The sequence below is a fragment of the Caloenas nicobarica genome, chromosome 1 (assembly GCF_036013445.1).
Source record: "Caloenas nicobarica isolate bCalNic1 chromosome 1, bCalNic1.hap1, whole genome shotgun sequence".
NCBI lineage: Eukaryota > Metazoa > Chordata > Aves > Columbiformes > Columbidae > Caloenas > Caloenas nicobarica.
The window spans coordinates 119014489-119032015 of record NC_088245.1 but is presented as its reverse complement, the minus strand read 5'-3'; the positions used below and the strand labels follow the sequence as shown (position 1 = coordinate 119032015).

At 44.4% G+C, this 17527-nt stretch overlaps 1 protein-coding gene across 4 annotated transcripts in view; it reads left to right on the top strand.

The window, feature by feature from the left end:
• Positions 1 to 14896: 14896 nt before the first annotated feature.
• AGPAT3 (1-acylglycerol-3-phosphate O-acyltransferase 3) overlaps positions 14897 to 17527 on the top strand; it is a 98435-nt gene continuing 95804 nt past the window's right edge. For 3 of the 4 annotated variants that reach the window (XM_065633271.1, XM_065633236.1, XM_065633243.1), the window contains exon 1: positions 14897 to 15479. The gene's annotated coding sequence lies outside the window, so the exon portion shown is untranslated. Of the gene's footprint in view, positions 15480 to 16649; positions 16739 to 17527 lie in introns of all 4 variants that reach the window. The other variant, XM_065633253.1, reaches the window with a different exon arrangement.

Here is a 17527-nt window from a genome sequence, read left to right as displayed (position 1 = left end):
ATCAGTCACTACTTGCTTCTGTTGAGGTTTGATTGCAGGGTGACAATAAAAGCGTGGCAGATGTATTGTTAACCCCCTCTCCCCCCACTTCCCCCTTTAGCCCCTCCCTCTCCCCCCTTCCCACTAAGGACAGGCGATTGGGAGGGAAAGAAGGACTGAGAGAAGAGAGTCGGAAAAATTAAAAATGTTTTACTAATGCTACTAATAAAAATAGAGAAAATAGTACAAAATATACAAAACCAATCTTGAAAGTCCCGGCAGCTGCTCCGGCACCCGAAGTCCTGGACTGGACTCTGCAGCCAACCGGAACTGGATTCAGTCTGTCAGTCGGCCTCAGTTCGCAGGGACAACTTGCAAGGTTCTCTCCTAATGTCAGCCACAAGGAAAAGGGACGAGATCCTCGTGATCCCCCACTTTTATATGAAGTATCACGTGAATGGGATGGAACACTTAGTTGGTCAGTTTCAGTTCACCTCCTGCTTGCAAATCTCGCGAGATGCATCGTTATCAATGACCTTGCATTCCATTGCCATGTCTACCAAAACATGTACCTAACTTTTCAGAAAGCGCAGTTAATAAGAAGGCTTTAGCTGACAGGGAAATTCACTAAAAGAGAAACTTGTTTTTAACAAAACCAGGACAGCTTCCTAACTTCTGGCTGTGCAGAATTCCCCAGACCATCTTCCCGCAGCCCGTGGGCCTCTGTTCACCCCCACCACAGAAAACACCACGTCGTCCCCTTGGCTGCCAAGACCTCTCCTTGCTCTCCTCTCTCCACGATTCGTTCCTTTCTGCCTTGAATTTGGAATGACAGCGACGTTGAGAAAGCATCCTTTGGCCTTCCATTGAATATTAACTTTATCTTCATTTTAACTAGTGGATGAATTCAGGCAAATGGCAAACCCCAAACAAAACTGCCATATACTGTATTTACTGTAAATATTTGTGCATAGTTTCTGACACATTGTAGAATATAAGACCACCATGCAAAATGCTTAATGTACACAAAATGAAGAAGAAAGAAGGGGACAAGTGGACAAGAGGGGAAATGAAGGTATTTTCTTTGGAGAGAGTTGTAATATAGGGCTCCTTGGAGCTGCCTCCCGCACTCTCTGTGCTGTGCCTTGGCTGTATGCACGGCAGAGATTACAGCTGTCACTGGTGCAGCTGCAAGATCAGGGCCAAATCGGAGCTGTGATTGCATCAGTTTCACTTAATCCCATTTCTTGATTTAGAGGAAGAGAAAATGACATGAACATGGCATTTCCTTCCTCTTTCTGACAAGGCAATTACACTGAATTAATCTTTCTTAAGACCTGTCTTAATCGTTTCTGGTTTTCTGCAGTACATTTGTCTGTGTTGCTGGGTTTGGTGGTGGTTGTTTTTTGTTTGGTTGGTTTGGTTTGGTTTGGTTTTTTTTGAAAGAAGCTGCCCTTAAGCTCCCGACTTCATCATTTCAGACTACTTTGAACAGCAGGTTTTGTAAAACAACAGCTATAAAATTTAACACTGCTAAGGGAATATTTAAGTATATCTATATATTATGATCATAAATGTATATGATCTTCAGATAGTGAGCGTAGAAAAGATTGCAGATATTTCCTCTTATTTCAGTGACATTTCAAAACATAACTTAAGCAAAACTCCTCTCTTTGGCTTCATCCCATGCTGATGGCGAGAAACTCCCTACACAGGTACAGCACTTGATAGTCCAACACTGCTGGTGAAGCTTTGAAAACCCGTTACCAACCCAAACCCAAGCAGCCCAAGCCTGCTGGTCCTCCTAATCATGGTCAATGCAAAGGTTCCTATTGCTTAACTGGGTGTTGAATCAGGCTCACAGGGAGCAAGTCTGGGTAAAAAACACCTCCATGCAGACATTCACTATGCGAAGGTGTCTGTATCCTCCCCTCCCCAATAAGCAAGGGCTGTCTATATGGACCAGCGACAGGGCCAAGGCTGTGGAGAATTGCAGAGAAGAGCAGGTGCAGTACAATGAGCATCTTTGAGTGAATTTAGGATCGCACTTCTGTTTGACTAGTAAGGTTGCCGCACTGGAGAGGCTTGGGAGAATTTACTTAAAAGGCAATCAAATGGCGTAGGAGGCATTTTTCGGGCACAGATGTCCCACTATACTTCACAATCAAATAATTAACACCCACTAAAAACCAGGAAGACCATTGTAAGCTTAGAGGTAGGTAAACTAACATCGAGATGTTGATGTGTATCATCCACTGCTATCACAGCAGGACCCAGGAATCCTGAGTAATTAAACCCAGGGAAAAATTATAGAAAGCAGAGTAGATTTCTTTTTAAAGTCTCCCAAGATTAACTGAAAACATCCTCTTTATTAAATAAGTCTTAAATTTAAAGCAAGGCAAATAATCCATACCAGTAACAGGCTACCTAGGGATCTTTTTGCTTTCTTGTTTTTCCCTCTTGGCATAAGTTGAGCTGGTCTCATGCCTTTTAATGAGCTGCCTCCCAGCTGGAAACAGCAACTTCTACTGTTTTCCCAAAACCTCATGTTTAGACTGTTTTATCAAACACTCCAGTCATCAGAACTTGTTCTGTAAACTGCAAGGTGGAATATATTGTAAGGAAGTTATATCTTGTTGATCTGAAAAAAGAAAATCAGGATATCAGCTTTTACTCTCTACTTTCTTAGTACTTTCTACATTTAGTCCTAAAGCTGGAAAGCGAGTCCTTACACACGTGAAAAAACAAAAGCAGGTTGATATATAACATTAGGGCAATGATTTTCTACTCTGCTCTGGTGAGACCCCACCTGGAGTCCTGTGTCCAGCTCTGGAGCCCTCAGTACAGGAAAGACATGGACCTGTTGGAGAGGGGCCAGAGGAGCCACATAAATGATCAGAGGGCTGGAACAGCTCTGCTGTGAGGACAGGCTGAGAGAGCTGGGGTTGTTTAGCCTGTAGAAGAGAAGACTCCAGGAAAGCCCTTGTTGCGGCCTTTCAGTGTTTAAAAGGGGCCTGTAAGAAAGATGGGGACAGACTTTTTAGCAGGGCCCATTGTGATAGGACAAGGGATGATGGTTTTAAACTAAAGGAGGGGAGATTCAGGCTAGATGTGAGGAAGAAATTTTTTACAATGAGGGTGGTGAAACACTGGCCCAGGTTGCCCAGAGAGGTGGTGGATGCCCCATCCCTGGAGACATTCCAGGCCAGGCTGGACGGGGCTCTGAGCAACCTGATCTGGTTGCAGATGTCCCTGCTCATGGCAGGGGGTTGGACTAGATGAGCTTTGAAGGTCACTTCCAACCCAAACTGTTCTATGATTCTATGATTTTTAAAATTTAGGACCAAAACCAGAAGGATTTGTTTCTCCCTTATATTTTATTACCACTTAAACAAGTTTGAAGAAGCTGATGACATCGCAGCACTGGACCTCTAAGATGCCCATTTGGTGTGCCAGGAGCCATGGCACACTGCTCAGCTTTCAGCCATGACTTTGAAATTCCTCAGCCAGGTGCGAGGCACAAAAGTTTGTAATCGATGGCTCATTTTGACTATTAACAGTTCGTCTCTCTCTTTGTCACATCTCTTTTCCTGGAGGTACAATGCAAACCCAACCAGAGTGGTCACTCCCGGGGAGGCCATGGCTTCCTGTGGCACACAGCAGCAGGTCGCAGGCTGTTGTGCTACCAGCACATCTGAGCCTCTGTTCCTGTCCCCATCTGTGTCCCACAGGCTGCAGGCGAGAGGCTGCTGGGGCTGCCTGCAAGCAGGGGGATGTGCTTTGCTTATCCCCAGCCTACAGATTTTTACTGTCTTAAAGAATAACTGGGGAGCTGCGAGTCAGGCAAAATGTACCTGTGTGCATTCGGGTGTGTGCGTGCCTGCGTGCTATCTTTAGCAGTTCAACAGTTGGCGTTTTAAAAGCTCTGTTGCAAGAAATATTCCCACGTCAAATTCTGCATTAGGGAAAAAGAAGGCCTTTTTTATAGCCAAAGTTTTTCCTAGATTGGAAACTTTGGTACTCAATTATTCTATTTTGAACCCATAGTCATTCTGATCATGATTTAAGGCATAGTTGGATATTCACTAATTTATATAATCAATCTCAATCTTTTTTTGTCCTTCATATTTTTGCTCTTTTCATTTTGAGAAATTGATTATTATTGACTATTATTATTAAAATTATTAAAATAGGTCATTTTGCAATCATATGTAGTTTTACACTACCTCATACTTCTCTCTTGCAAACAGAATCTCTATATTTACTTACTAAAATAATTACCTACTCTAACATACATTTATCCAAATACGTAATTTTTTTGCATTCTTAATGTACTAAGTGATATAATGTGAGTAAAAAAGAAATTTAATTTGATACTAACTTGTGCCAAGCACTTTTGATGAAGAATGGAACTCATTAAAAAATGTGGGAAGTCAATATTTCATATTTGTGATTCATTTGCTGTAGAACCTTCACTGGCATCTGTCTGCATTCAAATTATTAAAGAAAGGAAAGACTACCCGCTCCTTTCCTCAGACTTAAAAACCTCAAAGTATTTTTCAGATGTTCTAATTGCTCAGGTAATTGAACTTCTTCACAATATATGAATTTGCAAAGACTTTATTCAGTTACCGAGTAAGAAAATCTTTCAATGGCACTTATTCCTGTACTGAACAGCTGCTGATTTTAATATCTTGCCATACATTTTTTTTTTTTCTGTTTCATGTTTCGAGGATGCTGTCAAATATAACGTGGGCAAAAGTGTCTCTTTATGAAATTTTGTTGAGATGGCAATGCAATAACAGCAAAGCCAGAACATGCTGCTTCTTTTACTCTCTAAGTCAAAAGAGGCAACTTTGGAAATTTCAGCTCTTAGTACCATGGAAAGCAGCAAATTCTAAAGACGCATTTTTAGAGACGTCTACATTTTTAGGCTTGATTTAGATGTGATAACCTTCTCTTTGTAGTAGTTTATCAGTAATTAATGTTTTTATGGTGACCTCCTCCCATCAGTGACAAACGTATTTGATGCAATAATGCTTAAACTTCACACACTTGTAGTTTAAAGAGAAAATTTTAATACAAGAACAATATTCATTGTTTAAATGTACCGTACACAAATGGTGCCTGTAATGTATATTGCAAGGCACTGCTATGATACGAGATGCATAATCAAAGCAACATTGTAATTTTCTTCTCCAAATCTCAGTTGAAACTAATTAGTGCACACACTATGCAACTCTTTTTATCATAACTCTTTGGGTTGGTCTGGACTGACATCTTGCACAGCTCAGTTCACTTTGGTCTGTTTGCTAATGTGTCCAGGTCCATCAGTTACTGTCCCGTCATCTCACCAGCCTGAGGGTGGCTTTGGTTTGTGGTGAGCCTGTCACACAGGGTTCCCCTGCCTGCGTGTCCCTCGAGGACGCAGCTGGAACTGGCTGGACGCAGCACAGCCAGTCCCATCCCAGGGACTGTCTCCAGTTTCCCACTTCCAAGCACCCATTCAAGGTGTCATGGTTTAACCTGAGCTAGGAATATAACCATGGTAGCTGCTCGCTCACGTCCCTCCCACCCCCAAATAGGGCAGAGAATCAAAAGGGAAGGGAGAATCTTGGACTGAGGTAAACACAGTTTAATAAAATAGTAAAATACTAATACACTACTAGTAAATATATATATATATATAGAATAGAATTAGAATATAAAATAAAAGACATTCAATGCAATTCCTCAGGAACTCTGCATGGAGCAGCCAGTCCCAGGCAGCAGCACAGCCGATCCTGGAGAGACAAGAGAGAAAAAGGCAGAAAAGCCCGGAGATCTCTGCAAACGGCAGGATGGCAAAAGGCCAAACTAAGGAAAATCCCAAATAGAACTGCCCTGAACAGGTCTCCATCCCGCCTCCAACAAAGAGAGAGAGAGACTCGAAGCTCCTGACTCTCCTTAAATATGAAGCATGACGCTAATGGGATGGAATGCTCCTATTGATCAGTCTGGATGTCATTCAAGCTCTGCCCCATCTATGCCCTGCTTCCTCGCTGCCTCACACCTGTGGGCAGAGCTCAGAGGCCTTGGCGCTTAGACCAGAGTGATTAAAAACATTAACTCTATCCTGGGGTGTTATCTCTTGTTCTCAAACTAATATCAAACAACAACCGTGCTAGCTATGAAAAAGAAAGGTTTCCAGCTGCGCGAAGAAAACTAACTCGATTTCAGTCAAACCAGCACACAAGGCATGCTAAGTGCTGGCAGCTGTTGTATAGCAATAAGTGGCTGAAGTTAATTCCTATCATCTCCTGGCTCTCCCCACATCCACATTTGGCACAGGCCAGTGTCCAGCAGCGCCCAGTGGCACCAGCCATAGCACTCCGCACTGCAACACGGGAATTCAACAGTTTCGGGTGGGAAGCCCCCTGATTATCCAAGGCTGCAAAACCTCTGTAAATAGCAGGGCTCCTGACACTGTGCTGTCTGCAGAAACACTTGGGAGCTGTGTCTCATCCCAAAGGTCATTCATCAGGGAATATGCATTACTATTATTATTATTATTATCAGTGAATCTTGCCCAGGACTCTGTTTCAGAAAAATAAAAACAAGAAAGCAGCAGTTGTTTCCCAGTACTCCAGTGCAGTACAGCACTGCTGAATCCAAGGCACCGGACAAACCTTCTGTGCCTTTAGTGATGATTGGTTTAGTCCCATCATCCTGGAGAACACATGAAATCAGATGTTTGTCTGTATCCTCCTGTGATGATTTCGGAAGCTCAGTTTCCCCTTACTGGTTTTTGGTAAGACTGAAGCAGATGTGTGGGACAGTGAACTTTGTCATGCAGCTTCTTGCTAGTATCTTTTCCATTCTTCAAGTGACAATTTGATGAATTCTGACTTTTAGGGCTGTACAAAAAAGATCTCTGTTCTTAGACCATGTGCCTTGTGGGTGTGTTATTGAAGAGAAGTATTCTTTGCTTCTTGCTGTGCCTTTATCGGTCTCTCCGGCAAATGTCAAATGCCATGTCAAATCTAAAGCTTCCAGCCCCCCTTCTGAAGTGATAATACATAGGGATCTTCTGGAAGATCTGTGAATATCCACTCATCCTTTTGATTAGATTCACTCTAATGCAGAGCTATTTCCTGGGGTGTTTTCAGCTGGCTGCTTCTTCTGCCTGTCCTCTTTCTCTCATAGTGCTTCGCATGGTGTTACTAGTGAAGTTAACTTTTAGACATAATGCTACTGCACTCAAAACCTCTCGTCTCTGTGTCACTTTGTATTTGCTTTGTTTGAGCTCTAGAAGTTTGACTATGTCTTTAGCACCAGGTTATCTATAGTAAGCATATTAGAAACGAGTTATCTGGATATATTTTTTTTTTCTGTCTCAACAAGGGTGTTTAGGAGTAGTTGTCCAAATTCAGTCTCTGATTTACAATAGTAAGTGTTTCTTCCATGAATCCTTTAATTACTGACTCAGATATAGGATTTCATAGGATTACAAATTTTCCTGTGAAGTCAGTCACAGTCCTTGTGCTTGGATTAATGGATATGCTATTTCTAACCAGAAGATGTTTGCATTAAGGAGCACTTTCTAATCTAGATTTATCAGTCCCACACTTACTCTGCTATAACAATCTTTTCCTCCTCAGTAGATATGTGGGAGCAAGCACAATAGCAGGTTTTGCAACCCTCCCTACTGAAACCTGTGAAGCACCTGTTGTCCATGTTCTTTGTAGCAGATTTTCTTACTTGAGCATTTGATTATTGTGCATTACACTTAACCAGCACTTCATGAATCCCTGGATCTTTCAAATATGTTTTTTGGTTTTGGCTTTTGGTTTTTTTTGTTGTTTGTTTGGTTTTGGTTTTGTTTGGGGTTTTTTTGGTGTGTGTGTGTGTGGTGTTTGTTTTTTGTTTTGTTGGGGTTTTTTTACATCTGACAGCAGACACAGTCTGCTTCATATGATCATCCACTTGGATCTGCATCAGAGACTCCCTAGCAGTAATTGCTGCTTTTCTCTCCTGACACAAATGCATCCAAACATTTCTTCCCAACTGCAGATGTGCTAAAGCATTGCTGATGACACTGAATCTGCTGTACCTTACTCTCATTTCCACTTCTGGCAAATCCAGGCAGCAACATGACTGCAAAACTGGCATTTCTCAGAATTTGTGGTTCATGAAAGTAGATTTTTGAAGCAACGTTCCATCAGTCATGGAATTTCTAAGGTTGTATGAATTATATAAGCCTTTCATGCTCTTGGTGGGAAAGGAGACGGATGTCCACTGGCTCCCTTCTCTTCTCTACTTAGCTTCAGAAATGTGACAATTACATTGAAATCTGCAATACAAAATGGTATGTACTGTAAGCTGCACAATTCACTGGTATTATGTAAACCAGAACACTGGTAACAGATGTACAGACCAAACAGATACTGTGACATTCAATTTTCATTTTGGTGGTATCTTGGGAAAATTACTCATGGGGAAAGATTAACACATACACAATGTCTACAAAACCATACAAATAAGCCTGTCTAATGGAAATGTTACCACAACATTGCATAACAGTGCCCACCTGTCTTGTCTAATACCCTTAGGCTTAGACACTAATTGCTGGCACAAACAGGGTCTTGTTTTCCTCTTGGGTATATTGCTGTAATGTCAGTCTGACTCTACTAGCATCACCAAACCACACCTGAGAAACCAAGGAGTCAGGTCCATAAATCAGGGATTGTATACCATGATGACAGATAATATTGGACATTCCTCTCTGGCTTCATGCATATATTAATAAATCAACTGAGATTTATTTTATTATATATACAGCTGTACCACTAAATACTTTTCCCTTTAAAACCATGTTTATCGAGTTTCAGGCTGGTAAAGCCATCGATTACTCCACAAAAGCATTTTGAAGTCTATCAAAACCATAGTGGGCAGGCATATCCCCTTCCATCTAACAGCAGCTTACTGAACTGCAAATGCTTCCAAAACCAGGAAAGAAGCAGCTTCTTCCACACACAGGTAGGAAATAAAGTTTTCATCTATATTAGGGATCTGGTACATTGCAATCTTTCATCTTTTCACATTTTGTATGTTTATACTTAAGAGGGCAGTCTGACAGCAGCTCTGTCCAAGACCAGCACCAATGGCTTAGCTCTGAGTGGGTAGGTTTTTGCTGGAGCAGTGCATGAAATAGGTACGTTGGTTTGTCAACATTCAATTATAAGTACGGAGGCACCACCTGCGGTGGCGAATGCCATTAAAAACATAACAAAACTGAACAGCATGCGAGTGCCACTAAAGACAGAAAGCAAGGTACTGCCATTGACAGAGAAGCTCTCCTAATGCCGTCCTGAAGCTGAGGAATCTCATTTGCATTCACATTTTGCTCCCCATCCACCATTCTGGCAATGCAAAAGAAAATCAATTGACTAAGCTTCCAAAATTGCTTTAAAGACTCAAATAATGTCAAATCCATTTCTGATGTCTACAGCAATTATCAGAAAATTCAGAATTAAGTAAACTCAGCTCTGTCTCCTTGATTATCATTACTCCATCATTCTTTGTACAGATGTGTTCTATAGATCAACTGGGCAAGTCTTTTTCACACTTGGTCTGGGAACCATGCATAATTCATGAGCTGTCAGAAGGTGGTTGATAGAACAGGCCACCAAAATTCAGTATCAAACATGCATCTTTCCAGGCATGCAAGCAAGAAAATAAGCAAGTTCATGAAAGGAAACCTAGTAAAGGGATATTCAAAGCTGAACTCAAGGTTTTCTCTTTGTAAACAAAAAAAACAGTGTGGGGGCATTACAAGAAAAGATCCCTTAGTTTTATCTGTTGGGCTAAGTGATCTCCAGGGTCCCTTCCAGATCCACACATGTGCAGCTGCACAACATGGCGTGTGGCTCATTTCACCTGATACTCAACAATGACAATGCAGATGTTGACACAGATGTTGACGGGCCTTGCCTTGGCTTTTGAGGTTGAAAATACGCTGTTAAGAGAGAGGTTAAATCAAAGTAGTGTTTATCCAGCATTCCCTCAGATCTAATTATGTATATGTCTGTGATCCCACCCTCCTTGTACAGAAAAAATCCCACTAAGATTAATGGGTATTTTTTTCTTGAGAAGATGCCCAAGACACAGTTATTAGATTAGAGGGGGGGAAAAAAAAGCAATTTCAGTATAAGTCAAGAGTGTTTCGTTCAGCTCTGAGAGTCTTGAGAGAAGAACAGAACTAAAATTCACCTCAGGGCAACCGAAGATGATGAATGCAATTTCAAGAGAAAGTATAGGGATCTGTAGTTACAGCAGATGTGTAGTGTGTATTTGTATTGCGTGAGGTTTTGTTCTTTGCTGAGCAGTGTGACCTATTTCCCAGCATCATGTGATTTTTGTATTGGAAGACTCTTCTGTAAAGAAGTAGAATTACTTTTTCAGTAGAAAAGCTACAAATCTGATTTCCTTAGTTCTACCCAATAAAGTAGTATAACGTCGCATTTATTTTTATTTATCTATTTATTTAAACGTCATAACCCTTTTGAAAGATATGTATGTGTAAAGCATATGCACACACTTATTTCTTGTTGGCAGCATGTAGTTTCAATAAGTTTTAATTGAAAAAGTGTACAAGGCATCAGGAAAATCCAAATTACTTACACTCGGATTTAATATGATTTAAAGTCAACCTCCTAACACAACGGCAGTTAAGTACTTAGGCATCTAAAGTGCACGAAGGGAATTTAAGCCGCCTTCTACCTCACAGCGGTGCCTAAGTTTTCTGCCGAAACTTTGCTTAGCTGCCAGAAGTTTTTTCAACTATGCACACAGAGATGAAAATCTAGGGATGTCACCTCTGGCTAAAATGACCTGGCGTTCCTGTGTCCCAGTCTCATAAGCAACCCTGTCTATCAGACTTTCTTAGTTCATTCCTAATGGACACCAACACTAGAACTGAGAGAAGAGAGAAAAAAAAAAATCAAGCTGTAATGGAGACATCTGGAAGGGAACTGTTTATACAAACTCAATAACTTTTGAAAAGCAGGCCCTTTAAACTATGCACAGTTAGGCACTCTAAATCAGAAGTCCCTTCTGCAATGCTTGCTATACATGTATTTTTATCTCATGGCTTCTTTATTTCTAGTCATTTTTATTCTAACGTACTGGAAGTTTCTGTAATTATGGTGATAGGATGTTTTAATGCTCGTATAACTCAAAAGTGACCAAATGAAAGCTGACTATACTTTCCCAAAGGAAAAAAAATGTTTTATGAACTGACAAATTTCAGCTCTAACAGAAATTAACTTTCAGGTAATTGTTAGAAAGCCATGTTCATAGTACAGGTTTCTGTTCATTTGTCAAAATCAACAGCACAACACTACTGAGGACACAACAAGGCTGAGAATACTGTAGAAAATATTATAAAGGCAATGTTGAACATTTGGTAAGCTAAGAGGATATTCAGTTAGGTTGGTTTTAAAGTGTTAACCTCTTTGGGAAATGAATTCTGGCTTTCTGTGTCTTTCGTATTACATGAACTTTAATGCATTGTGTCTGCATGTTTTTTTGGTTAAGACCTCAAGTCAATTACAGCTTAAGTTTAGGATAGGATGTGCCAACACTAGAAAATAACAGCATTGTTGCTATGTCATGCTTTCACTGATGTGCTTAGCGCTGTGTATCCGTACTTGCCGGAAAACCCCTGAATTTTCAAGTATAGATGAAACTCAATTCAGTGTCAGCTTCAAGTCTTCTCAACCTTTCAGCAGCTGATGTACCATGGCTCATGTAGTCCCTGCTGTACAAAACTGCAAGTGGTTGCCTGGCTTCTGCTCACTCCAGAAGTTAATCAGGGCTTAATTGCAGTTGACGGGAAGTAATGAGGATCTGCCTTTGGAGCGAGATGTTGAACATGACTCAGACATGGCTTGGTGTTGAAAGCTAACACGGAAGTGTCCTCCAGTGGTTTCTAACTAACTTTTTGAGAAATTAGATCTGGGGAGAGGAGCTGTAGGAGGTGCAATGGGTACAAAAGAGACACATCTCAAAAACTGAGAGAACTGAACCCCCATTGACATTGAAAAGACAGCCTCTTCAGGTGGTGAGAAAATCTGCTCCTCCTAATTATATTCACATTCTCTGAAAAGCTGACAAGACAAGCGAAGATCAACATAAGTGACTTTCTTTCCAGCAGACCCTGCAGACCTGTTGGCATGATCTGAAATAGCTGCTTTCCTGATGCTCTTAGGTAGATTTCAACTACTTGGATTAAGATTAGTGCTTTTTGTTCAACAGAAAAGGCTAGTAGTGCTCTGTTTCAAATCTTGCTTTGTGCATATAGCAAATATTGCTCTTGTGGAACAGCTCATTTTAAGCCTGGGGATAACAGATGAATATCAGGACAGCTGCTCTCAGTTTCATTCCAGAGGTCCTGGTCAGCACTTCACAGAGCTTTCTTACCAGCTGAGAAGATGCTGTTTGCCAGTGAGATGTCAGAACACAGCTGAGCAGGAAGGTGGCAATGAATTTCTTGGCAAACTTTATAGGTGCTACCTTTCGGGATTTTTTTTTTCATGCTGTTTCTGTACTCACCATTTTTATCCCCAAACTTTAAATATATTTTCTCCCTTTCTTTCTCCCTTTCTCTCTTTCTTTCTTCTGTATCTGTCTCAATCCAAAATACCCCATCATCCTTTCAGATTTTAGTTTTGATCATTTGATTGTTATGTGCACAACTCACTCAGTGTACACTATAAGCACTGCAAAGTAGTATTGCCAGTATATACAAAATATGGAAATTATACTTTACTGTAGTTAAAATTTGGATAGACCAGAAACAGGTCAGGCAAGCTTAACCATCTTCCTGACAGTGATAAAATCTGAAAAGTCTTCTGGCTGAAGAAATTACATCATGCTGTTTTTGCAATTAAACTGTCGTAAGCTACTTGTATTAGATCATTTCCTTGAACGAGCTATTTCTTATTTGGAAACAGACTTGTGAAATATACTAAAAGTTCACCCAAAGGAAAAATGGAAGCTGTACTCTATGTGCATCCTTCTGCAAACCCAGAAGCTGCAGAAAAATAGCTGCAAATACCTGTCTACTACCAGTGAGGAAAATTAAGAAAAACAGGAGACCAGGTGCTGGGATCTGTAAAGGAATGCTAGCCTGCCTTTGTTCTGCCTCAGTTGCGAACTACATGAAGGACTGAAATCACCTGTGATGTTCTTCAGGAAGCCACGGAAGCTGCTGTCACTCATGTCAGCCTACTATAAAGCTACACCAGCATAGGAAACCAGCCAAGGATTTTGTGATTGGCCAAGCCAGCATGGGCTGAGCAGCATTAGGTAAGGCTGATCAGGACTGCCAGTAAGAGGCTGTGCTGGAGGAGATGGAGAGAGAAGAAAAAGCTGCATATGCACCTGACCTAAGGGCAGAATCTCTGCCTTGTAATAGAACTCATGTACAACTGGAAACCAGTAGAGTTCTGCGATGATAGTGAAAGCGCAGCAATTAAAGGATTTAATGGCACTTAAAGTAAACACAGAACATAAATATTTAGATATTACTTGTATGTACTTTTCTAAAGTAGGTTGAGTTATGATGTGCTGAATGTCACATACCGCAAGCAAAAGAGGAGAACATTTGGAACCTAAGTAACTGTTAAAACCACTTTTTTTTTTTTTTTTTTTTTTTTTAACAGGTCTCCCATAACTGCTGGGAGTAGTAACTCCTTTACAGTGATGCTCCAGAGAGCTCTGTGACCACTGTCCTTCAGCATCACTGCCTAACACAAGTCTCCTCAGAATCCACATTCTGGAACCAAATAAAAGAAACCGATTTCAGAGGTAACGAAGGTATGCAATTCTACTAGAAGGCTTTGAGAGCCGCAAGCTCCCATCATCTCACAGTAAAATTACTACAGCATCAGTAAGGTGTTTGGAGAGTAATGCTAGATGCTGGTATTTGAAAATGTTGTCCCAATTTTAAAGTTTTTTTTTGGTTTCTTTAATAAAAGATCTGTATTTTTCAAGTTTTGTCACTTCCTCATACTGTACCCAAGAAAGGACAGGAAGACCTCCCTACTCATTATTGCCCATGAAAGTCTCACTGAGTTGAATTTCTCTGGCCAGGACAAACACAGCTCCTGCAGCCCTCGCATGCAGTCCTGTCACACCCTGAGGAGAACGAGTAAGATTCCAAACAAAAACGTTATTTTTTCAAGGCTTATTCTGAAAAACGGACCAAACTTGTATTCCCTTTGATATGTTCTGACCTGCTTCTTTATGGTACATGCGAGAGCACAAAGATACTGTCAGTCTACGGCGTTACATTTGTTTGAAATCAAATAACCCAGGTGAGACCCCGCTCCTTTCAGGAGGCGCTTCCCCCAGGCCCAGCCCTTGGCAGGCCACACCATGTACCGCATGGGAAGCGTCACCTCGGGAGCCGCCGCTTCACCGCTTTGCTCTTCATTCAGACCCGCGATTGTATCTTTATTTATTAACAGTGTTACGTAGCGGTTTCCTGCCTTGCTGAGAATTTCCGTTATTGATTCCTCACGGTGCCATCTTCGCGTTTCTTCCACGCGGATCCCCCGTCCCTGTGTAGGTACCCGGGAGCTTCGCTTACACCTCGAGGAGCGGCAGCGCCGGGCTCCGGCGGGGCCCGGCCCGCAAGTGGGGGAGGCCCCGCACGTCCCCGCCGCGGCGGTCCCGGGACGCGCTCCCGGGCAGGCGGGAGGACACAGAGCGCTCTCCGCGGGGGCGGCGAGCGGCCGTGCCCGAGCGAGGCTGCTCTCCCTCCTCACGGACGGGTCGGGGGCAAGCGCCGCCACCGCCGCTCCCTGGGGCGGGGGAGTGGGCTTTCACGGGCGGGTAAGCGGCGTCTTGGCCTCACTTGGGGGAGCCGCACTCCCCTTCCCGGGCCGGGCGGTCGCCCCCCGCCCGCCGGGGGAGCGGAGCGGCGGTGAGGGGCGCCTCGGGGGGGAGCGACGGCACCCCCTGGCGGCCGCCCCGCGGCGGGGGGCGCAGGCGGCGGCTGGGCGCGGAGCGGGCGGCTCCGCTGCGCTGCGGGGAGAGAGCGCCCGGCGGAGGTGCCGCCTCCGGGCAGGAGGAGCGGCGGCCGCTGCCGTCCCCGCTATGTGGCCCGACCTTCCCGCTCTTCTCCGCCCCCCCGCCGCCTGGCTCTCCTGCCCCCAGCGGACCGGGAGGAACTGAACCATCGCTGCACAGGAAGTAGCGGCTGCGGGGAGCAGCGGCGGCGACAGCTGGGGCTGCCGCACTCAATGAGCGAGGCTCCCGCAGCCGCCCGCCCCGCTTGCCCCTTCCCTGCCTCCCGAGGGCAGCGGCGCCGAGCCAGCCCGCCGCCGCCGCCGGGGTGGCACCGCGGACAGCAGCAGGCGGAGGCGGGCAAGGCCGCCCGCCCTGGGGCCGAAGGCTGAGGCGGGCAGAGGCAGCTCCGGCTCTTCCCGAGGAGGCGGCGGCGGGGACCGCAGGTTGGTGCCGCTCCGCCGGCGAGGCGCGGGTGCCGGGCTGCGGGAGGAAGGCGGGCGGCAGACCTCGCCCGTGCCGGGCCCTCCGCGGCCGGGGCAGCGCCCCCCGCCTCGGCGCTCCCGGGCGGTGGCGGCGGCTCCGCCTGGCGCCCCTCTCGGAAGGCCCCAGCGCGCCGCCCCCCGCTGCGGCGGCGACCGGAGCCGCGCCGGGCCCGGCTCTGTCCGGCGGCCGCGGTGCCGGTGCTGTCGGCAGACGCAGCCCTTTGTGCGCCGGCGGGCGGGGGGGCGGCGGCCGGGCTGGCAGCGGGGGGCGCCCGGGGGGATGGCGGCCGTGCGGGGAAGGGCACAATGGTCCCGCCGGCGCGGCCGGGCCCCGGCTGCAATGCATCCCCCTCCCGGGGTGAGATAGGCGCCCTCCCGGGGGTGCGGAGCGAGGGAGGCGCAGGCTGGCGGCTCGCTGCCGGGAGCGGGGCAGCTGGGCTCTGCGCCGAGCGGGAGGGGAGGGATGTTGGCAGGACGGGAGAAAAAGTAGGAGAGCGGTTCAAAACAAAACAAAAAAATCTAGAGGAAAGCCCGTTTCTGAAGAGCTAGGCTGTACCTGGGTGCAGGGCTTGAGAGTGCAAGATGGAGAGGAGCAAACCCTACTGATCTGAGAGTGGCTACCAAATGAGATGCTGTTGTGCCTGGATTCTTTTCAGATGATGCTAATGGATTTAATAAGCTGCTAACCTAATGTGTAGGTATCTAAATCAATAAGCACATTGATTATCCCCTTATGGCTTTTAATACACCGTATTCTAAAGGAACTTTTTTCTTGTGACTGTTACCTCTTCGATACCACACTTGTATATTGTTCTCCTCCGATATTTTTTCCTCTTTGAATCTTCATCTCCCCTCCTTGGTAAGACAGAGAGCAGGCATGGAACGAGAAAGTAAAGCGGCAGAGTTTGCAGTGATCTTGCTGCTCCTTCTTCAAAGCAGTAACAGCCTTATTAGCTCATCATGTCATCAAACTCACTAATTTGTAGTCCAAACTAAACTTCATGGCCTTACCCCCTCTCCTGCTCTAAGGGAAATAGGCTAGAGTCCAAGATCGCATGTTTGCCATCAGTGAATTGCTGATACGTACAAGCATGTTTGGAAGTAAGGTGGTAAGCTCTATTGTCTTGGCAGCATTTCCTTTGCGATGGTGCTCTTCACTTGAGAAGCTCCTTGCTTGAACTACGGGTCATTTGGGTGAAGTTCAACATAATCACAGATAGGTATGTGTATTTCTTTTAAGTTTGATTCTACAAGTGGTAAAACCCAGAAGGTTTCCATTCATCTTCTTTCAAGACTGCAGCTATATACGGGATGAAGTTAAACGGAGTCGCTGTAACCTGCAGTAAACTTGCTTTGCTGCGGTGAATGTCGGGCTGTTACAGAGCTCTTCATGCCCTGAGCAATTCTGGCTCTTGGATTTTAAACATATGTGTTCTGGTCGTTCCTGTGACTTTCACAGGAGCCTTGGCTTTTGGTTCCCATCTGTGTACTCTAGTCTTCTCCTTCACATCTATTGTTAATGAACCTTTGCAATTAAAATGATGTGCATTACATTCACTACCTTTATTCAGCCTTTTTTAAGGGCAATCTTATGTACGCTAAGAAAGCCTCATTATTCATTTCTCTCTTAATTCCCACCTTCACCTCTGGACCCCTATACACATGCTTAATTGGAGAAAGCAGGCTAGAGAACAGTTGGTCTCCAAATATAGCTTGAATTCAACAAGCACAGGAAAAACACCTGACCAGATTGTCCCTGCTGAGCATGATTAAAATGGCAGGACTGCTTATCAAAACTTCATACTGCCATTTAACAAACATTGCAGATAGCTCAGTCAAGGGTGTATGAGTTGTACTTGACAAGGGCCGCAATCAGAATGGACTTTAATTGAGGTAATGGTGACAGAAATAACGATGCTATTTCCTCTTCCCAGTGTCATTTCTTTTATCTCTGAAGAGCTGCATTAACAAACAGGTCAAAATTCCACCTACAATTACAGTGAACACTA